This window comes from Trachypithecus francoisi, unplaced genomic scaffold, assembly GCF_009764315.1.
Source record: "Trachypithecus francoisi isolate TF-2019V2 unplaced genomic scaffold, Tfra_2.0 Lachesis_group8, whole genome shotgun sequence".
Lineage (NCBI taxonomy): Eukaryota > Metazoa > Chordata > Mammalia > Primates > Cercopithecidae > Trachypithecus > Trachypithecus francoisi.
Genome location: NW_022681473.1, coordinates 6000220 through 6023454, shown reverse-complemented (window position 1 = coordinate 6023454; position 23235 = coordinate 6000220). Strand labels below are relative to the sequence as shown.

General features: G+C 46.5%; 1 protein-coding gene across 19 annotated transcripts in view; it reads left to right on the top strand.

Annotated features, from left to right (window-relative positions):
• The first annotated feature begins 4304 nt into the window (after positions 1–4304).
• The window catches only part of PPP6R3 (protein phosphatase 6 regulatory subunit 3), a 163119-nt gene continuing 144188 nt past the window's right edge, over positions 4305–23235 (top strand). For 14 of the 19 annotated variants that reach the window (XM_033206085.1, XM_033206084.1, XM_033206080.1 and 11 more), the window contains exon 1: positions 4308–4417. The gene's annotated coding sequence lies outside the window, so the exon portion shown is untranslated. Of the gene's footprint in view, positions 4418–23235 lie in introns of all 19 variants that reach the window. The other 5 variants (XM_033206083.1, XM_033206067.1, XM_033206081.1 and 2 more) reach the window with 3 other exon arrangements.

The window sequence follows — 23235 nt, the reverse complement described above, 5'->3', positions numbered from 1 at the left end:
TCTAGAGTATGGCCAGCCCTTCTCCTGTCCGGATGCTTTCCTTGGCTCCCAGGGTCTGAGCATAAACCCAGGTTCCTCTGCCTGGCTTCCAAAGCCTCCACGATCCCTTCTGCACCTGCTTCCCGTCCTGTTGCCCCAGACCTGAGATCAGCCCCGCCCTGCCTGCCACAGGGTGTGCTCCTTCCGCCCTGCTGCCTCACCTCTCTCACTGGCATGCCTGCTCCTGCCCTGCCCAGGTGATCAGCCTGTGTATCCCCTCCCTAACCCTGCACAGAGCACACCTCCCGGGCTAGCTTCCGGCTTGACTATGTTCCTCCACGCCTCTCTGAGCAGCAAGATCAATGTGAGAAACGCCTGCTGTGTCTGCAGCCTCCCCAGAAGCACAGTACCTTTCGCAGAGTGGACACAGCCTGTAGGTACAGTTGTCCCTCTCTATCGTGGGAGACTGCTTCTGGGACCCTCAAGGATTCTCAAGTCCCTTATATAAAATGGCTTAGTATAGTTAACAGCAGAGATGTGTTCTGAGAAATGCATCGTTAGGCAATTGTGTCCTTTGCAAACATCACAGGTGTACTCAGCACAAACCCAGATGGTCCAGTCCACTACACACCTGGGCTATATGGGATAGCCTGTTGCTCCCAGGCTACACTTCCATACAGCATGTTACTGTGCTGAATACTGGAAGCAGCTGAAACACAATGGTAAATATTTGTGCCGGGCGCGGTGGCTCAAGCCTGTAATCCCAGCACTTTGGGAGGCTGAGACAGGCAGATCACGAGGTCAGGAGATCGAGATCATCCTGGCTAACACGGTGAAACCCCGTCTCTACTAAAAATACAAAAAACTAGCCGGGCGAGGTGGCGGGCGCCTGTAGTCCCAGCTACTCCGGAGGCTGAGGCAGGAGAATGGCGTAAACCCGGGAGGCGGAGCTTGCAGTGAGCTGAGATCAGGCCACTGCACTCCAGCCCGGGCGACAGAGCAAGACTCCGTTTCAAAAAAAAAATTTGTGTGTCTAAACACAGAAAAGGTCCAGTACAGCCGGACGCAGTGGCTCATGCCTGTAATCCCAGCGCTTTGGGAGGCTAAGGTGGGCGGATCACCTGAGGTCAGGAGTTCGAGATCATCCTGGCCAACATGATGAAACCCTGTCTCTACTAAAATACAAAAATTAGTGAGACATGGTGGCGTACACCTGTAGTTATAGCTACTCGGGAGGCTGAGGCAGGGAGAATTGCTTGAACCCAGGAGGTGGAGGTTGCAGTGAGCCGAGATAGCCCCATTATACTCCAGCCTGGGTGACAGAGCAAGACTCTGTCTCCAAAAAAAAAAAAAAGAAAAAAGGTCCAGTACAATACAGTGTCATAATCTTATGAGACCACTGTCTTACATATGGTCCATCATTGACAGAAACATTGTTACATGGCATATGATACTGTAGCAGGATGAGCTGCAGACAAAACTCCTCAGACACCTGATTAAAGAAGGAAGAGGTTTTCATTCCACTGGGAGCGTCAGCAGATTCGTGTCTTAAGAGCCGAGCTCTCCGAAAAAGAAATTCCTAGCCCTTTTAAGGGCTCACAACGCTAAGGGGTCCATGTGAAAGGGTCGTGATAGATCAAGTAAGCGTGAGGAACGTGACTGGGGGTTACATACATCAGCTAACAGAACAAAAAGTTTTACAGTGCTTTGTCATACAACGTCTGGAATTTACAGATAACACAAGTAGTTTTGGTCAGGGGTTAACATTATTATTTTAGCCACCAGGGCCAGGTGGTGGCGCCAAGGTCACCTGGCTATTTATCTTACTTCTGTTTCTTGCCAACTTTTTGCTTTCTCCCTTTTCTCCTGGTTTATAAACTAGGGAAAAGGGGAGGTGGGGGAGAGGCTGGTAAGGACAGCAAGAGAAGTTGTGGTCTCACTGCGTAACACATCCTCCAACTTTTTTTGTTTTTGAGATAGAGTTTCAGTTTTGTTGCCCAGGCTGGAGTGCAGTGGCGTGATCTCGCGATCTCGGCTCACTGCAACCTCCGCCTCCTGGGTTCAAGGGATTCTCCTGCCTCAGCCTCCCAAGTAGCTGGGATTACAGGTGCATGCCACCACGCCCAGCTAATTTTGTATTTTCAGTAGAGACGGGGCTCTACTGTTGGCCAGGCTGGTCTTGAACTCCTGACATCAGGTGATCTGCGCGCCTCGGCCTCCCAAAGAGCTGAGATTACAGGTGTGAGCCACTGCGCCTGGCCTTTTTTTCCCCCCTTTTTAAAAATGAGACAGGGTCTCACTCTGTTGTCCAGGCTGGAGTGCAGTGGCGTAATCATGGCTCACTGCAGCCCAGACTCCTGGGCTCAAGCAATCCTCCCACCTTAGCTTCCCAACTAGCTGGGACCACAGGTGCATGCCACCATGCCCAGCTAATTTTTTTTTTCCATAGAGTTGGGGAATGGTCTTACCATGTTGCCTAGGTTGGTCTTGAACTTCTGGGCTCAACCGATCCTCCCACCTTGACCTCCCAAAATGCTGGAATTATAGGCGTGAGCCATCGCACCTGACCAACTCCTATATATTTTGGATTACTTACACCACCTAATACAATGTAAATGTCATGTAAATAGTTGTTCTGTTTTTTTTGTTTTTTGTTTTTTTGAGATGGAGTTTCGCTCTTGCTGCTCAGGCTGGAGTGCAAGCCTCTCCCTCCTGAGTAGCTGGAATTGCAGGCACCTGCCACCATGCCCGGCTAATTTTTTTATTTTTAGTAGACACGAGGGTTTCACCATGTTGGCCAGGCTGGTCTCAAACTCCTGACTTTAGGTGATCCGCCTGCCTCAGCCTCCCAAAGTGTTGGGATTACAGGCATGAGCCACCACGCCTGGACATCGTGTGGATTTTCAGGGGACTCTGAGAGGCGCCTCAAATCCATTTTGGAATAAGGCAGGTTATTAGCATGGGGTCTAACCGTGAGCTGTCTCAGTGTCCTGGGCTGGCTCTTGGGGCGGGGTCCTGATGTCTGGGACCTCGGTCGCCCCGGGAGGCACGGAGACAGCGGGGAACGGGGAGCCCGGGGGAGCATTTAGTAGCTCATGTGCACAGGAAAGCCCTGTCTCTACAAAAAATTAAATTAGCGGGGCCCAGTGGTGCGTGCCTGTGGTCCCAGCTACTCGGGAGGCTGAGGTGGGAGGACTGCTTGAACCCAAGAGGTGGAGGCTGCAGCGAGTCATGATCATCCCACTGCACTCCAGCCTGGACAACAGAGCAAGACCTTGTCTCAAAAAAAAACCCCAGGCCGGGCGTGGTGGCTCAGGCCTATAATCCCTGCACTTTGGGAGGCTGAGGTGGGTGGATCACCTGAGGTCAGGACTTCCAGACCAGCCTGGCCAACATGGTGAAACACCCGTCTCTACTAAAAATACAAAAATTAGCCGGGCATGGTGGCGTGCGCTTGTAGTCCCAGCTACACGGGAGGCTGAGACAGGAGAATTGCTTGAACCTGGGAAGCGGAGGTTGCAGTGAGCTGAGGTCGCGCCACTGCACTCCAGCCTGGGCGACAACAGGAAAACTCCGTCTCAAACAAAACCAAATACCGAAATTTCTGGTCTAAATCCTTCCCCCAGGACGAGGGGACTTATCTCTTAGCGGTGGGTGACAGGTAGGGATATTCCGCGATCCCTCACTTTGACCCCGCTTCGAGGACAGCCACCTCTTTCGGATAAAGAAGCCGCAATAGGATAAAATCCCGCTGTGGGGAATGCAGGAATCGATCCCATCACCTTTCACACACCAAACAAACACTGCTGTACTTACGCTGAATCCCTAGCTCAGGCTAACCACTTCAGCCGGCACCTATTATGGCTCACGTCATCACCGGTGTCCCCTGCCGCCCCCGCCCCGCCCCGCCCGGCCAGCTCGCCACCCCATTGGCTCCCTCGAGGATCCGGCTTCACGGCCATGATTGGTTTGGCTCAATTTAGTTTTAAAAAGCACTGGCCATTCGGATTGGTGGTCCGATACGTCCGTCAAGCGGAGGCCCTGCTGTTGCTACGGCGTAGGGGGACCCAGCCAGGTCTCTCCCGGTTGCTGATTTGTTTCTCAGGCTCCGGGGTCCTAGAGGTTCCGGATCCGTCAAGTCTATGGGAAAAGAATGCGCCCCTCGCGTTTGACTGACAAGGCTTGCGGGCCAATCGGAATGGAGTCGAGGGAGCCGCTAGGCGATCCAATAGGTGGTAGGGGGCGGAAGAGAGGGGCCAATGAGCCTGGAGCTGGGGGAGGGGGCAGGGCCGCGATTGGCTGAGAGGCGGCCAGAGGGAGGGCGGGGGGAACTCAAGGCCTGCTTGATACGTCCGCCATTTTGGGCGCTTTGCTGATGGTGTCGGTGAGCGCGTTTCCCGCCTGAGCGCAACTAGCGGCGGGTCGTGGGCACCTCCAGGTAATGGGGGTGGGGGAGGCGCCCGAGCAGGCCGCGGCGCGGGGTGTGCGAGGCGCGCGGGCAGGCGCAGGGCCCCTCCACCTGGTCCCCGGCGGCTGAGGGAGCGTCCCGGCCCCTCTCCCCTCCCCCCCCCGGAATTCGTCCCTCCGCGGGCCCGGGAGGCGCGGCGCCGAGTCCTTCCCGGCCGCTCCCAGCCTGCTCCTGTCAGCCGAGGGCCCCGCCGGGACGGGCGCCGGGAGCCGGACGCGGCCGGGGCGGCGAACTTTGCGCCGCGTTGACGTTCGCGGCCTTGCGCGGCGGGCGGGAGAGGCGCGCCCCTGACCCGGCTCTGGCTCCAGTCTTCCCGCCCGCCGGCGGCGGCCCGCAGTGTCGCCCACCGCCCGGCCGGCGCCCGGTCTCCGCTCCCGCTGGGCCTCCCGGCCAACTCCCCCCGGGGGCCTCGGGGAGCGCGTCAAGTTGAGGCAGCCGCTCGCCGTCAAGAGTCGCGAAGGCCATTGTTGGACTCTGCTCTCCGGGAAACAAGTTTTGTGGTTTCTGTTAATTCGCCGCAGAGTCATCGGGATCCACACCCGCCAGTTCCGAGGCTCCCACTACCCTTCCCGGTGGCTTTTTAACTGCAGTGGTGGCTCGGATGTAGACTGGCTCGAATGCCTCCCTGGTGTATTTGAGCCGGGGGGGGGGGGCGGGGGTGGTCCTTCTTGTGGCTTGAAGTCCCTCCCTCTTAAAGAAGCCCATTCACTATTAACTTGGAGGTGTTTCCTGTTGAGGTCCTGCTGGCTGTGATCACAATTTGGACTTCTTAATTATAGGTGAACGGGATGGGTCTTTGGATGTACCTTCCTGCCCTGACGTTTCAGCCGCGTGACTTAATGTCATTTTCCTGGTACTTAACGTTTTTTCTGTGGGGCTTTGGGTCTGTTTTGCTTTTATGGGAGGGGGTCTTGACAGGCATTCCCTTTCATCCTCGCAGCACTTGTTGACAGGGTGGTAGCTTACTTTATTCATGGGAAGTTTACTTCGATTTTGTCCTCAAGGTCATGCATGTTGCAGATAGGTTTCAAGGGGAAACGGGACTCCAGGTTTCCAACCATCGAAATGTGCCTCAAGTAGCAAGTGTATGAGACCCAGTTATGGTGGTGGTTGGGTTTTCCTCACTGTGGAGTGGAGTCAGTGACCACTTTTTAGCTCCGTGACCTTGGGCAAGTTACCCAGCCTCTCTCTGTCTTATTTTTCTCTGTAGAATGGGAGTAATAAGAAGTGTCCCAGCCATAAGTTTGTCAGGACTGTTGCCCTAATACATGTAAAACAGCGAGAACCGTGCCTGGCACACAGAATCACCTCAGTGGCTGATTAGTGATTAGGCTACCTGATGGCTATTATTATTTAATTTAAATTTGATTTTTAAATGTTTAGGTACTATTGGGAAGTCAGATGAGCATTTAAGCGCTGACTCTTGGTGACTGTCTTTAGAAAGCTCTGTGTAAGAGTCAGTTGGGCTGAAAAAGTAAAACTAGAAGTTATCTGTTTTCAGTACAGGGGTTTTGAACATTCCTTAAGTTAGGTACATTTACCGGAGTAATGGATGAGTAGTAGCACCTCAGAATGTTTAAAGAGGTGGTTAAATGCAGAAAAGCCCATCACAAGCTTAAGTCGGGCTTTATTCCTCATGTGCTTTTGGATACTATTTCTGGGTGACTGCCCCCCAAATCAGTAACTTAGTGTACTCCTTGTTGTTACTGAAGACTGTAAATGTACCGTGAATTGCAGTATTTTTCAGCAAAGGTAGTTTAGGAAATAGCTGTTGTCCTGGAGGGATACTTTGGAAGGTATTCTCCACTTCAGCATTTCTGGTCAAGGAGTCTAGAACATTGAACAAAATGCCGTGTACTCAGTTAGAAATAAACTCACAGTCCTTTACCGCTTGCCCGGTGCTCTCCTCCATGGTCCACTTGCCCGGTGCTCTCCTCCATGGTCCGCTTGCCCGGTGCTCTCCTCCATGGTACTCGAAACCTTGCGTGCCCTTCCCTGGTATTGCTGTGTTTACTTGGGACTTGGTTTGCTGTATTGGAGATTAAGTGTGTTTTGATGGACTCAGTCTTAAGTAGAGATGAGTATCTTGCTGGTAGAACTTCAGGACAGGAAGAAGATTGTTTTGGGTTTAGAAGTCTAGCTTTTGTGTAAAGTATAGCAAAGCAAAGTAAACAAGCAAAAACTTGCTAGTTTCAATGAACTAATTGGGAATTTGAGAATCAGACCATAGCTGAGCAGAAAATGAATAGAAGTTAACATTGACAGGATGAGGTTGCCTAGGTTTTTACACGCCTATAATCCCAGCACTTTGGGAGGCTGGCGGATCACTTAAGGTCAGGAGTTCCAGACCAGGCCAACATGTGAAACCTTGTCTCTACTAAAAATACAAAAGTAAGCCAGTCATGGTGGTGTGTGCCTGTAGTCCCAGCTATTCGGGAGGCTGAGGCAGGAGAATCGCTTGAACCTGGGAGGCGGAGGTTGCAGTGAGCCAAGTCCCGCCTGGGAGACAGAGCGAGACTCAGTCTCAAAAAAAAAAAAAAAAGATAGGACTTTGCATCTATTCAGTACAGAGATAATGTACTTATGTGCTTGTTACAAATAAACATCTCTTTAAAACAAGTGTCACGATCGGCATTTTATTTCTATGATAACTTCTGTTGTCTAGTTCTGTATTTTCAGTATTTGAGAGGCAGCCTGTGTGTGTGTTTGTGTGTGTGTGTGTTTTGGTCTAAAATTTTACAGTATTTTACTAAATAAGGGTAAATGATAGTGAAAATAAAGTTCTTCTATCTGCTCAACTAAAACTCAGCATTGACTTGGTTCTTGGAAGTTACGATCTGCACGCCACTATGGGCTGCTACTTTTTCTAAGGCTGTACTGAAAAAAATACCTGGCTTCTTGGCTTTAAACAACTTTCATATTTTTTTCCTTTCTTAGCTTCAAATGATTATTTTTTGATTTTCTCTAGATGAGGAGTTCTCAGTTGGGGGTGATTCCCCCCTACCCCCAGGAAACATTTGGCAGTGTCTGGACACGTTTTTGCTTGTTGCAGCTCTGGGAGTGGGCAGTGTGCTTCGAGAGGGTAGAGGCCAAGGATACCGCTCAACATCCTACAGTGTCCAGCATAGCCTCCTCCCTGCCGGCCTGCAAAGTTACCCAGTCCCAAATAGCAACACTGCTGAGGTTGAGAAATCCTGCACTTAGATAGATGTGAGACTGACCTGCATTAGAATAATTAGAAATTTTTTAAGACCATGGATGTTGGACTCCACCTCTGGAAATTTGTGGTGGGATTGAGAATCTTTTTTTTTTTTTTTTTTTTGAGAGTAGTCTCGCTCTGTTGCCCAGGCTGGAGTGCGGTGGTGTCATCTCGGCTCACTGCAACCTCCACCTCCTGGGTTCAAGCAATTCTCTGCCTCAGCCTCCTGAGTGGCTCGGATTACAGGCGTCCGCCACCACGCCCAGCTAAGTTTTTTATACTTTTAGTAGAGATGGGGTTTCACATCTTGGCCAGGCTGGTCTTGAACTCCTGACCTCGTGATCCACCTGCCTTGGCCTCCCAAAGTTCTGAGATTACAGGCGTGAGCCACGATGCCTGGCCACGAGAATCTATTTTTAAAAAGCTTTCCAGACGATACTGAAATGCAGCTGAATTTTGGAACCATTGTTCTACACCACAGGTTTAGGGACTGTTTGTGAGTTAAGGGTTCCTTTGGGAGATCTGTGAACTTGATCTTTACAGTACTTAGATTCTGACTTGGAGATTATTTAGTAGTGGGGATTATTTAGATGGTGTACTTAACCATTTTTCAGATGCCTGAAGACTGAACTTTAGAAGCATTTGTTAAATAAATTGATTTTGTAAAATATCTTAGGACTCTTTTTCTTAACCTCATGAAAATACATTACCATACTATGCTGAAACTAAGCAAAATTCTTAGATATTTAGAGTTTCGCTTTTGTGCTGAATAATCTTACACTACTGTAATTTTTGAGTTATATATCTTTTGCCCTCCTTTTGTCAGTCAGTGGTCAGGTCTGTTTTTAGATGCCAACTTCAACTTTTTTTTTTTTTTGGAGACAGTCTCACTGTGTCACGTAGGCTGGAGTGCAGTGGCGTGATTTTGGCTCACTGCAACCTCCGCCTCCTGGGTTCAGGTGATTCTCTTGCCTTAGCCTCCTGAGTAGCTAGGATTACAGGTGCATGCCACCACACCTGGCTAATTTTTGTTTGTTTGTTTGTTTGTTTGTTTTGAGACGGAGTCTTGCTCTGTCGCCCAGGCTGGAGTGCAGTGGTGCGATCTCAGTTCACTGCAAGCTCCACCTCCTGGGTTCAGGTGATTCTCCTGCCTTAGCCTCCTGAGTAGCTAGGATTACAGGTGTGTGCCACCATGCCTGGCTGATTTTTGTATTTTTAGTAGAGATGGGGTTCCACCATGTTGGCCAGGCTGGTCTCGATCTCCTGACCTCAAGTGATCCGCCTGCCTTGGCCTCCCACTGTGCTGGGATTACAGACGTGAGTCACCATGCCTGTGTTTTGTTTTGTTTTGTTTTTTTTAATAAAGACCTATTCCCAGAGAATTAACCCTGGATCACTTTACCAGTTCTGCCTGTTGAGGGCACAGACAGGCATATAGTATGCTCAGCCTTTTAACACAGTGATCCTGCCTACTGGTAAATTGGACTCTTCTGTTCCCTAGACTCTGATCCGAACAGAGAAGTGTTCTTTTCTCCTGGGGAGATGAGATGCATTAGTGGAGACAAGGGTAGATCTTTTTTGCTTATATTAAAATTTAGATTATCCAGTTTATTGAATGGAAGAATATTAGGAAAACTACAAATTTTTAGCAACTAAATGTTAATATCTGAAGTTACAAAAGGTCATGGAGGCATTTTCTTATTCTTCACCCTGAAATTTGGCCTGTGGCTATGTTGAGAACTATCAGTGACCCCCATCTACTTCTAATATCCATTTATTTGATCAACAAATACATTAATTGAGTCCTTTCTCTGCTAGGAACTGTATTAGGGATTCACTGATGAACAGGCCCGTAAGTACCTGCAGTCTAGAGGAAGAGGCAAACGATTACAAGAGACAGCAAAGCTGTTAAGAATTGTACATGGTGTCAATGGGGCCTGGGAGGAAAGAGCTTCTGTTTGCTGGTTAGTTGATTTGCTTAAACTTTGGGTGGTTGAGATTTCCAGAAGTTTTGCAAAAGAATAAAATAGTTACAGTTTGTTACTCATTTATAAGAAGTAGTTACTTCGACTTGCCTCCTTAGTTTGGGGAGTCTTAAAAAGCAGTGCCATTCTTCCCATGCTGAAGATGTTTTGTAATGACAAGTAGGTGTTTATAGCTCCATACACAACAGTTATCCGTTGACCAAACTTCAAACACTGACTCTCTGGTTCCAGACCCATTCGAAGCTTGCTGTAGGTTTTTGCACAACATTTTCGGCATTCCTGAAATGGATGATGCTTCAAGTGGGAGTGGGTGTTTTTCCTGCTGCACTATGGATCTAGGTTGACTGGAGATTTTGTTTTGGCCTTTTGACTTTGGCTTAGATTTGTTTGTCATGGAAGCCTCCTTCTTCCCTCCCACCGCCTTTAGTTTTATGAGGAGGGAGAAAGTTGCTAGTCAGATCAATACTCGGTTTATTTCAGGTTTTGAAAGATTACAGACTGACATTTGGATACCAAGTAGACTGACTACATGGCAAAGAAGCAAGTAAAAGGGCATCTGACGGTATGTGAAAAGGTTTCTTATCTCTATGCCTAGCCAGGACATTTTCATGTCACAGACTGGACAAAGAGCTGCTTTACCCTGAGTAGAGGCCATTTACTGTTTGTCACAGCTGGCTAATGTTGACCTGTTTTAGATGCATTAGTGAAGACTATACAGTTGACTGAACTTATACCATTAAAGTTCGATAGGTTCCGAACATCTTTTTACAGATATAAGGAGGCTCTGATTTTGTACTTCACAGCAACTCTGGGGAAAACCAGGGGATTATTAGTTCCAGAACTTCTTACAGTGGAAATATATAGTGACTTGAAGTGGTTTGAATTCCCCAGAGATTTGACTACCATGAAATCTCATGGTCCAAGAAAAGATGAATGAAAGATTGTTTTTAGGAACATGAGAGAGCAGGACTGACACGACTGCAGACTGATGTTGAGTCAGACAGACTTGTAGAAAGTTGTGTGGGACTGTTAATTGGAGCCTTGGATTTCCTATACCTCCATGTAAATCTGAACAGATATTTTGGTGGCAGAGACACACTTTGAGAAAAAAGAACTTGCCTGAGAACACATGTCACACTGAGACCCTAATCAGGGCAGTTCACACTGCCTACTAAGGCATTCTCCATGGTTGGCTGGTCAGATTGGTTGGACTTTGGTCCTCAGACGGTCGTAGCGGGAGGAATATTGACTAGTCTTGACAGTTAACTGGGGCTTCCATTCATGAGAATCATGGTTTTGGACTGGAGCAAAACTTAGAGGTCATTTTTTTTTTTTTTTTTTTTTGAGACAGAGTCTCACTCTGTTGCCCAGGCTAGAGTGTAGTGGCGCGATCTCAGCTCACTGCAACCTCCGTCTTACAGTTTCAAGCAATTCTCCTGCCTCAGCCTCCCAAGTAGCTGGGACTACAGGCGCGTGCCATCACACCTGGCTGATTTTTTATTTTTAGTAGAGATGGGGTTTCACCATGTTGGCCGGGCTGATCTCGAACTCCTGACCTCAAGTGATCCACCCACCTTGGCCTCCCAAAGCGTTGAGATGACAGGCGTGAGCCACCGTGTCCAGCCCATTGATTCTTACAGAAAAATGGAGGCCGTGCAGAAGAATGGACCCAGAAAGAGTGGAGACATCTCAGCCCCGGTGATTCCTTAGGGTTGTGCTGGTCCCACCAAGCCACAGTTTTAATTGCTGTTTGTTTCAAGAGTGACTTCACAGCTGGATTCTACTTAGAATTCAGAATAGATGGTTAACATCTGGAATTTTATTTTTGGCGGTAGTATGTGTCAGTTTTTTGTCACTGTATATAGTATTTGAGGGGTTCTCTTTTGTTGATATAGAGATACACAGGGTTTCTATTGCCTTTGGACAGTGGACAGGTCTCATCTGTCTGTTGTCTGCAAGTGAGACCCTGCCCCTTCTGAATAAACAACACTCTGAATGACTGCCCCTTTCCACCCTGGACTTCTTGTTGTTACACCCTAAGATGGACTCAGCAGCTATACGATCCTCCCATCATAGGTATAGTCTTTTCTAACAAAAGTACAGAAACAACTCCAAGGTGCAGTGAATGATCTCAGGGAGAGAAGTGGAGTACTATGGGATCGTAGAGCGGCCTGGAGGCCTAACCGGCTGCTCTGGGGAAGTACAGGGTGGTGATGGTGGTTTCAGTGGCGGGGAGGTTACAGAATTAGTATTGATATGCAAATTTTCTTCCTCCAAATTAAATTTGGAGTATGCTGTATATGTTTTAATGTACATAACTGTGAGTATGAATATTACTTTAGAACATGTGTAGCGTAATTTCTGCAGGTGGAGTAGAGATAATGAATTTCAGGTTTGCAGTTTGCTTTCTGAAACATCTTTAAAGTTTATTCTTTCCTGGCACTCAGGAAATTGTAGGGTAACTTTGTTTGCTATGGAGTCTCACATTTTATATAGAATCATTTTTTCAACATAGTGTGGATAATCACATATGCCTTGAAGGATCAATATATGTTAATAGATGATTGGATCTTTTTGATTTTTGCACTTAATTTCTTTACAAATCCTACATTATAACCAGACAGCTCTATTGAGGGTTTGCAGATTTTTTCCGTAAAGGGCCAGTTAGTAAATATTTTAGGCATTGGAGGCTAAATGGTCTCTGCGAGGACTCAGCTCTGCTTTTGTAGTGTGAAAGCAGCCATAGCCAATCTGTAAACAAATGAAGGTGGCTGTCTTCCAATAGAACTTCACTTAAAAAAGCAGACAGAGGGCTGGATTTGGCCTGTGGGTTGTAGTTTGTCAATGCCTGCTCTAATCTGGTTTGTTTTTGTTAATCTTTTTGAGATAGAGTCCCAGGCTGGAGTGCAGTGGTGTAATCTGGAGTGCATGCAGTGGTTGTAATCCCAGGCTAGAGTGCAGTGGTTTTTGTTTATTTTTTTGAGGTAGAGTCCCAGGCTGGAGTACAGTGTAGCTCACTGCAGCCTTGACTGACCTCCCTGGCTGAAGCGATTCTCTCACCTCAGCCTCCCGAGTAGCTGCAACTATAGGCACATGCTACCACACCCAGGTAATTTTTTTTTTTTTTTTTACTTGTAGAGACAAGATCATCCTATGTTGCCCAGGCTGGTCTTGAACTCCTGGACTCAAGCAGTCCTCCCACCTTGTTTTCCCAAAGTGTGAGATTAAAGGTGTGAACTACCACACCTGGCCTCTAATCTTTTTATTTTAACTTGTAATTGGACTATGAATTCAAAGAGTATATATCAGCCCATGTGTCCAGATATTATTAAACATTAGAACTGACACTTGTGTACACAGTAACCAGCTTAGGAAATAGAATGTTGCCATACCTTTGGGTCCCTGTGTCCTTGGCTCACCACTTCCCTGTTTCTGACCTCCCCAAGGCAGATACCTTGCATGTATCATTTTTCTGCTTTACTTTATGGTGTTGCAAGCTATGAATGTATCCTTATATAATGTAACTTCATTTTTGCATTCCTTTAGATGATATAAATGGAGTCACTTTGTTCTTTTTTTGCCCCCACTCAACATTGTTTTTGTGATCCATTTATTCATATGTTTGAGTACTTACCATGTCTTGAACACTGTTCTACTGCTGGGCATGTTAACATTAAGCAAAGCAGATGAAGAGTCCTTGTTTTCATGGAGCTTACATTTTGGTAGGGGAAAGACAATTAACAGATAAATGAAAGATACAGTAGCCATATGGTAATACAAACAGGGAGAAAAGTAAACCAGGAGAGGTGGGGTGTGCAGAGTGCTTGTTATCTGCAGATTGAAATACAGCAGTCAACAGAAGGAATGCAGGGACCCAGTCACAAGGCTGTGGGTGGGAGTGGGGTAGGGGCAGCATTATAGACGGACGGTCAGCAGGACAGGGTGCTAAGAAGGAGGCGAGTCTGCTGTGCTGGAGGAGCAGCGGAGGCTGGAGTGGGGAGCCTGAGGGAGAGGGGGAGGAGAGTAGGCCAGATGGATGGGGGAGATGGGAGATGGGGGAGGGGGGTAGGTCACACTGGCCATTGTGAAGATTTTGTCTTTTTCTCTGAGTGAGATGGGTAATTGACTTGGTGTTTTGAGCAGAGGGTGTCACATGATGTGGTTTCTAAAGGTCCCCTGAAGCTGTGTTAAGAATAACTGTCCTGTGCTGCTGGAGGGAGGCTGGAGGCTCTGGCAGTGATCCAGGAGAGCAGTAATGGCAGCTGGGACTGAACGGGAGCAGGGGTGGCAGTGAGAAGAGGTTGGCTGCTGGATCCTTCTTGAAAAGGAAGAGCAGACAGGATTTGCTGGCAGATTGGAGTGGGTGTGAGAGAGGAGTAAAGGATGATACCAGGGATTTTTGCAGCTGGTGGGCGTTGCCATGTATAAGGAAAGGGAAGACTATGGGAAGAACAGGCTGTGGAAATAAGATGAGGAGTTGGGTTTTGTGCATGTTCAGTTTCTGAAGCTTTTGGAGAGCAGATTGGAGATATGTTGGATTGGGGTGTTTGGTGCTTAAGGGAGAGATTTAGGCTTCAGATAGAAATAGGAGTCTTCAGTGTTTAGGTGGCACTTAACAGTCCCGAGGTTGAGTGAAAGCACTGAAGGAATGAGGCTCTGTGGCAGCCTGGAGGGTGGAAGGAGCAGCTTTGAGGCCTTGGGAAAGTGCTGTCACGGAGGATAGAGTGGGGACCTTGACCAGTGCTGCTGCTGTGAGGTCACCTGAGATGAGGGCCAAGACTCGTCTCGTGGCTCTGGCAGCGTGGAATTAATCGATGATCTTGATGAGAGCTGTTCCCACATGGTGGTGCGGGAAAAGCCTGGAAGGGAGCATTCACAAGGATTGAGAGAAGAGAAAGGCAAGTAGAGAGAGCTCCATCATGGGATTTGCCACAGTGATGAAGGGAGATTTGGGATCCTGAAGTGTTGAGATGGGAGCAACCACAGCGTTTTTGCAGTGTTAGTGAAGTCATTCTCTAGAGGATGAATGATGTGATGAATTAGGAGAGGTGACCCTTGCTGAAGCCACATTCTTGGGAAGGCAGCAGGAAATGCGTGGGTGACCATGTGGAGAGTTGGCATCCATGGGCTCCACCCTGGTGGGAGGAGGGAGAGCAGACTAGGGGAGATGAGATAGTGGGAGCATGTGGACGTTGGCTGCTGCTGCTTTTTTTTTTTTTTTTTCTTGGTGAAATGGAAGAGTTCTCAGCAGTCAGTGAGAATGAGGGGGAGTCAGGGCTGGCGGGGTGTGAGGAGAAAGGAGGAAGTATGGCATATTCTGTGGGAAAGTAAGAATGTGTGTGAATGGAATGGCCCACCTGAGGGTAGCAGTCCTGAGTTCCAGTGAAGACAGCACGGTTTGTTATTTTTCCTGGAAGAAGAGTAGGCATTGCTTCATTTAACTGGGGTTGTGGTTTTCCTAATCAGAAATAGCAAAGCAAGAGAGGGGCTGGGGAGTGATTCTGTTGGTGGGTCATGGTGGTACAGCTGGAAAGGGAAGGCGTGAGACGGGTAGGTTTGCCCGCATTGGTGTGTGTGGTTTTGCTTTATCCGTCTTCACTTCTCTGTTATATTGCAGACTGAATATGTCTCATTTTCTTCTTTGTTCTGCCATTGGGGAGTAGAATTGTTACTAGTATGAAGGAATGCTGCCTTAAACAAGTGCAGATGCATTTCTCCAAGGTATCAGCCATGTAGAGAACTGCAGGGTAGTGGGACATGTACATCTTCAACTTTACTAGATGGTGCAAATTGTTTTCCGAAATGATTTGTGCCTCTACCTCACTACCAGCACCGTCCTACATCCTTGCCAGCCCTTGGTATTGTCAGACTTTAATATTTGCAGGTGTGGTGGATGTAAACTTATATCTCAGGGTTTTTTTTGTTTTGTTTTAATGACGTTATTGAGAGATAATTTACATACTATTCAATTGATCAATTTAAAGTGTACAACTGAGTGGATTTTAATATATTCACAGAACTGTGCAATCATCACCACAATCTAACTTTGTAACATTTTTATCACCCCCTCAACAACAACAAAAAACCCACCTTGTACCCATTGGACTATTCTGGACATTTCATATTAATAGAATCATAAAATATGTGGTGTTTTGTGACCAGCTTCTTTCAACTTAGCATGTTTTCAAGTGTCATCCATGTTTTAGCATGTATCCGTATCAGTCTTTCATTGTTTTTAGTTGCTGAATAGTGTTCAATTGTATGGATATACCCCATTTTATTTGTCCATTCATCAGTTGATGGATATTTGTTTCCTGTGAAATGTATATTTGATTTTCATCCTTGGCATAGTTTCCGGACATACAGCTCCTAAAATCTTTGGACTTTCCAAAATGGTGTCTTTATGTATGCTCGTGAGTTGACTGATAGCTAGCTGACCTAGGCAGCTTCAGGCTGGGGGCTGGTCACTGGAAAGACCTAGCCATGTTTAGAGGGTTGGGACTTTCAGCTCCACCCCCAGCCTTCAGTGAGAGGAGATTTGCTGAACGTTGAATTGATCAACTGCCAATGATATAGTCAGTTGTGCCCAAGTAATGTCACTGCCATTAAAACCTAGAAGGACTGGGTTCTAGAAACTTCTAGAACACATGGAGGTTCCTGGAGGGTGGTGTGCCTGTAGAGGGCATGGAAGCTCTGAGCCCCTCCCCTCTTACCTTGCCACGTGCATCTCTCCATCTGTATCCTTTGTAATATCATTTATAATAAACTGGTAAACTTGTTTCCCTAAGTTCTGTAAGCTACTCTAGCAAATTAATCAAACCCAAGGAGTAGGTTATGGGAACCCCAGTTTATAGCTGGTTGGGGGGAAGCACAGGTAAAACAACCTGGAGCTTGTGATTGGCATCAGAAGTCAAGGACAGTCTTCTGGGACTGAGCCCTCACCTTGTGCGATCTGACTGTATCTCCAGGTCGATGGTGTTGGAATTGAATTGGAGGACACCCACCTGGTGTCTGCTGCAGAACTGATTGCTTGATGTGTGGTCACATAAGTATCCTGTGTTGATTGTTAAGTGAAATAATAGGAAAAACACTCTGGCTTGTTTATTTTTGTCTGTTACTGGATTTCTACTTTTTGGCTATTGTGAATAATACTTCTGTGAATATTTGCATACAAGTCTTTGGGTAGACATGTTTTTATTTCTCTTGGTGTATATGTAGGAGGGGAATTGTTGGATAATGTGATAACTTTAACATTTTGAAGATTTGCCTTTTCCTTATGGTTAATGCTGCTGAGTGTCTTTTTATATAGCTTATTGGCTATTTTGCATGTTAAAAAGCAATTGTCCTTTTTTTTTTTTTTTTTCCTGAGACAAGGTCTTGCCCTGTCACCTAGGCTGAAGTGCACTGTGGCGTGATCATAGCTTACTGCATCTTGGAACTCCTGGACTCAAGGAATCCTCTCGCCTCAGCCTCCCAAGTAACTGGGACTACAAACACTCACCACCATGCCTGGCTAATTTTTACAATTTTTGCAGAGACAAGGGTTTTGCTTTGTTGCCTAGGCTGGTCTTGAACTTCTGGCTTCAAGCAGTCCACCCACCTTGGCCTGTCAAAAAGTGTTGAGATTACAGGCATGTGCCACTGCGCCTGGCCTGATTATCTTTTTAATATCTTATTGGCTATTTGTGTATCTTTTTTAGAGGAAAGATTACTTAAATCTTTTGTCCTTGCTCCTTTTTCAAAAAAGAAATATGCTGTATTTTTCCCATTTTTAACTTACCTAATGCCTTATGATTTATGTGTCCATGTTCATGGTGAGATTGGCCTGTAATTTTCCTTTTTTGTATCAACTTTGATGAGTTTTATTATCAAGATTATTCTAGTCTAATAAAACAAACTGTAGTGTTTCCTCATTTTTGTTCTCTTGAGAGTTTATGTAAAATGGAATTATCTGTTCCTTGAAGGTTTGGTAAGCCTTGCCGGTAAGACCATTGGGGCCTGGTGTTTTCTGTCTCAGATTTTTAAATTACTTATTTGGATGTTTTAATATTTATAGGATTATTAAAATATTTGTTTTTTCCCGAGTCACATTTGATAGTTTATGTTAAAAAATTTGCTTATTCTTGTCTGTATTTTCACATATATCAGCATAAAATTCTGACTTACTATCTTTTGCATCTCTATCATGTTTGTAATTAATCACTAATATTTAACTTAAACAGTATGTTTAGGTCATTAATTTTCAACCTTTTAATATACTTATATGTACATACATATCTAAATAAAGTAGTAATTTCCATTTAAGTACCACTCTAGCTATATGCTGTACGTTTTGCTATGTATAATTTTTATCTTTAATTCTGAATATATTCAGATTTTCATTATGATTTCAAATCTTGGCATATATATCTTTTTAAAATCTTTGTTATTGATGACAAACTTAAATTGTGTTAATAGGGCTGGTATGATGGCTCACACCTATATTCCCAGCACTTTGGAAATTCCCAGCACTTTGGAAAGCCTAGGCAGGAGGATTGCTTGAACCCAGGAGTTTGGGAGCAGCCTGGACAACATAGTGAGACCCCAGCTCTACACTTTTTTTTTTTTTTTTTTTTTAAATTAGCTGGGCGTAGTGGTTGATGCCTATAGTCGCAGCTACTCAGGAGGCTGAGGTGGGAGGATCGCTTGAGCCCAGGAGTTCGAGGCTGCAGTAGTGAGCTATGATTGCACCACTGTACTCCAGCCTGGGTGACAGAGTGAGACCCTGTTTCTTTAAAAAAAAAAAAAAAAAGGGCCGGGCGCGGTGGCTCAAGCCTGTAATCCCAGCACTTTGGGAGGCCGAGACGGGCGGATCACGAGGTCAGGAGATCGAGACCATCCTGGCTAATACGGTGAAACCCTGTCTCTACTTAAAAATACAAAAAACAGGCCGGGCGCGGTGGCTCAAGCCTGTAATCCCAGCACTTTGGGAGGCCGAGACGGACGGATCACGAGGTCAGGAGATCGAGACCATCCTGGCTAACACGGTGAAACCCCGTCTCTACTAAAAACTACAAAAAAAAAAAAACTAGCCGGGCGACGTGGCGGCGCCTGTAGTCCCAGCTACTCGGGAGGCTGAGGCGGGAGAATGGCGTGAACCCGAGAAGCGGAGCTTGCAGTGAGCTGAGATCCGGCCACAGCACTCCAGCCTGGGTGACAGAGCGAGACTCCGTCTCAAAAAAAAAAAAACAAAAAACAAAAAACTAGCCGGGCGACGAGGCGGGCGCCTTTAGTCCCAGCTACTCAGGAGGCTGAGACAGGAGAATGGCGTAAACCCGGGAGGCGGAGCTTGCAGTGAGCTGAGATCTGGCCACTGCACTCTAGCCTGGGTGGCAGAGCAAGACTCCGTCTCAAAAAAAAAAAAAAAAGGATTAATAAAATGTGGTCTGATATGATTTTGATTCTTTGAAATTTGTTGAGACTAGTTTTAGTCTGTGTACATTTTCATCACTATTCCATGTGTGTTTAAAAAGAATGTGTATTTCCAGGCCGGGCGCGGTGGCTCAAGCCTGTATCCCAGCACTTTGGGAGGCCGAGACGGGCGGATCCGAGGTCAGGAGATCGAGACCATCCGGCTACACGGTGAAACCCCGTCTCTACTAAAAAATACAAAATAGCCGGGCGAGATGGCGTAGTCCCAGCTACTCGGGAGTGGCGAGAGAATGGCGTAAAAACCCGGGAGGCGGAGCTTGCAGTGACTGAGATCCACTGCACTCCAGCCTGGGCGACACAGCGTCCGTCTCAACAACACAAAAAAAAAAGAATGTGTATTTCCAAATTATAAGGTGAGGCTTTTCCATATCTGTTCAAACTAGTATCCTTAATTTTTTTCTGCTTGTTTTGTTCATTGGTGGGGGGTTGGGGTGGGTGTTAGAATACAACACTGGATGTCCCTGACTTGTGATAGTTTGACTTAGGATTTTTCCACTTTATGATAGACTTATTGGGACATAACCCCATTGTAAGTTGAGGAGCATCTGGACTTCATGATGGCTCAATTTATGCTTTTTCAGCTCTGTAATGAGTTTATTAGGGTATTAAATTCATTTTCATCCAGGTGCGGTAGCTTATGCCTGTTATCCCAACACTTTTGGCGTCTGAGGTGGGAGGATCGATTGCTTTAGTCCAGGAGTTTGAGACCAGCCTGTGCAACATCTCTACAAAAAATTTAAAAAATTAGATGGGTATTGGCAGCATGTGTCTGGAGTCCCAGCTGCTCAGGAGACTGAGGTGGGAAGATGTGCTTGAGCCTAAGAGGTGGAGGCTGCAGTAAGCCATGATTGCGCCACTGCACTCCAGCCTGAGAGACAGAGGGAGACATTGTCTCTTAAAAAAAAAAAAAGAGAGAGAAAAATATATAAAATTTCCAACTTACAGTCGATTTATTGGGACATAATCAACCCAATGGTAAGTTGAGGAGGTTCTGTACCTTCAATGATGGGATTTGTCAGATTCTGTAGCACTCAGTTTTTGCTTTGTATGTATAGAGACAGGCTCACTGTGTTGCCCAGGCTGGTTTTTTTTTCTTGTTGAGATGGAGTTTTGCTCTTTCACCCAGGCTGGAGTGCAGTGGCGTGATCTTGGCTCACTGCAACCTCTGCCTTCCGGTTTCAAGCAATTCTTCTGCCTCAGCCTCCGAAGTAGCTGGGATTACAGGCACCCGCCACCACGCCTGGCTAATTTTTGTACTTTTAGTAGAGATGGGGTTTTACCATGTTGGCCAGGCTGGTCTCGAACTCCTGACCTCATGATACACCTGCCCCAGCCTTCCAAAGTTCTGGGATTACAGACGTGAGCCACTGCGCCTGGCCCAGGGTGGTCTTTTAACTCCTGGGCTCAAACAATCCTCCCACTTTGGCCTCCCAAAGTATTGGAATTTAGAGGTGTGAGCCCCCATGCCCAACCAAGTTAAGAATTTTTTTTTTTTTTTTTGAGATGGAGTCTCGCTCTGTCGCCCAGACTGGAGTGCAGTGGCCGGATCTCAGCTCACTGCAAGCTCCGCCTCCCGGGTTTACACCATTCTCCTGCCTCAGCCTCCCGAGTTGCTGGGACCCAAGTTAAGAATTTTAAACTTGCCTGTGACTTGCACAATTTGTCATTCTGTAAATCTTTTTTCCCACTAAAGCATATATATAGGCTGAAAACTTAAGTATCTTTTGTCAAGGTGTTATGTGACTATGACAAGTGACTTTTGGTTACTGTTTGCCTTATATATCCTTTTCTGCCCTTTTACTTTCAAGCCCTTTTGTGCTCTTAATGTTTTAGATGTGCGTTTTGGAAACCACACATAGCTAAATTATAGTTTATAATTTGACTCTAAACTGATGAGTTAGTGCACTTGGTAATTTTTTTTTTTTTTTTTTTTGGGACAGTCTCACTGTGTCGCCCAGGCTGGAGTGCAGTGGTGTGAGCTCAGCTTACTGCAACCTCCACCTCCCGGGTTCAAGTGATTCTCCTGCCTCAGCCTCCTGAGTAGCTGGGACTACAGGCGTGCACCACCATGCCCAGCTAGTTTTTGTGCCTTCAGTAGAGACGGGGTTTCACCATGTTAGCCAGGATGGTCTTGATCTCCTGATCCACCCTCCTCAGCCTCCCAAAGTGCTGGGATTACAGGCGCGAGCCACCGTTACTGGCCAGTCTGAAGGTAATTTTATACAATATTTTCGTATATGAAACAAATTTGTATACATTGAACCATCAGAAAGCAAAGGTGTCACTATCTCAGCCATCCATGTGGACATCACAATTGTTCCTGACATGAAATTTATAGGCTATCAGTAAGCAATCATTTTCTTATGATTATTCACATATAAGTACTTAACAGTAAGGGATATGGCATACCATTAATACAATTAAAAAATAATGCGTAGAGGGTAACTAAGCAGCATAGTTGCATCGCCGGAATACCTGTAACTGCTATTAAACAGCAGCAGATGCAGGGGGCCGGGAGGGTCTTTTTCCCCTTGGAGACGCTGAATTAACTGTGTTGTGCGCCTGTATTTGGACTGTGGTCTGTCACAGGAGGTCAAGGTGGAATTTTTTACTTGTGGTATTAAAAATGTTTGGATTTTGGACCATTTATGATTTTGGATTGTTTGATGAGGGATGCTCAACCTATACTTTTATATTGTCATTCTTAAAAGGTTGTTTTGCCTAATATCCAGTTCTGGCTCCATGATTGTTTTCCCTTAGCGCTTTGACAGCACTTCCATCTTCTTTTGCCATTGTTGGTGTTGAGAGTTAGGTGTCAGTTGTTCCTCTGCAGGTCATCTCTAGCTTCTAAACTCTTTCTTCCATTTTTTAAAGTCTTTTTTTTCTCCTTATTCTTCAATTTCACTAAGAATTATTTATGTAGAGTTCTTATTTCTTTTTCTTTTTTTTTTTTTGAGACGGAGTCTTGCTCTGTCGCCCGGGCTGGAGTGCAGTGGCCGGATCTCAGCTCACTGCAAGCTCTGCCTCCCGGGTTTAGGCCATTCTCCTGCCTCAGCCTCCTGAGTAGCTGGGACTACAGGCGCCTGCCACCTCACCCAGCTAGTTTTTGTATTTTTTTTTTTTTTACTAGAGATGGGGTTTCACGGTGTTAGCCAGGATGGTCTCGATCTCCTGACCTCGTGATCCGCCCGTCTCGGCCTCCCAAAGTGCTGGGATTACAGGCTTGAGCCACCGCACCTGGCCTGTAGAGTTCTTATTTCTTATCCTTTCTCTGCCTGAGGGTTGGTTTCTTTTTTTTTTTTTGAGACGGGTCCTTGCTCTGTCATGCAGGCTGGAGTGCAGTGGTGCAATCCTGGCTCACTGTAGCTTTGGACACCTGGACTCATGTGATCCTCCCACCTCAGCCTCCCGAGTAGCTGGAACTACAGGTGCAAGCCACCACCCCTGGCTAATTTTTGTATTTATTTATTTTTAATGAACAGGGTTTTGCTATGTTGACCAGGCTGGTCACCTAGGCTCAAGTGATTATCCTGCCTTGGCCTCCCAAAGTGCTCGGATAACAAGTGTGAGTTACCACGCCTGGCCTGGTATATTTCTTCAATTAATAAAAAAATTCTCGGCCGGGCGCGGTGGCTCAAGCCTGTAATCCCAGCACTTTGGGAGGCCGAGACGGGCGGATCACGAGGTCAGGAGATCGAGACCATCCTGGCTAACACGGTGAAACCCCATCTCTACTAAAAAATCCAAAAAACTAGCCGGGCGAGGCGGCGGGCGCCTGTAGTCCCAGCTACTCGGGAGGCTGAGGCAGGAGAATAGCGTGAACCCGGGAGGCGGAGCTTGCAGTGAGCTGAGATCTGGCCACTGCCCTCCAGCCTGGGCGACAGAGCAAGACTCCGTCTCAAAAAAAAAAAAAAAAAAAAAAATTCTCAGCCATTTTTGCTTTGATATTTCTCACCTGCTTTTTCAGTTATCTCCTTCTAGTACTCTGTTGAGATCTTATATTTAGTATATTTTCTTTTTTTTTTTTTTTGAGACGGAGTCTAGCTCTGTCGCCCAGGCTGGAGTGCAGTGGCCGGATCTCAGCTCACTGCAAGCTCCGCCTCCTGGGTTTACGCCATTCTCCTGCCTCAGCC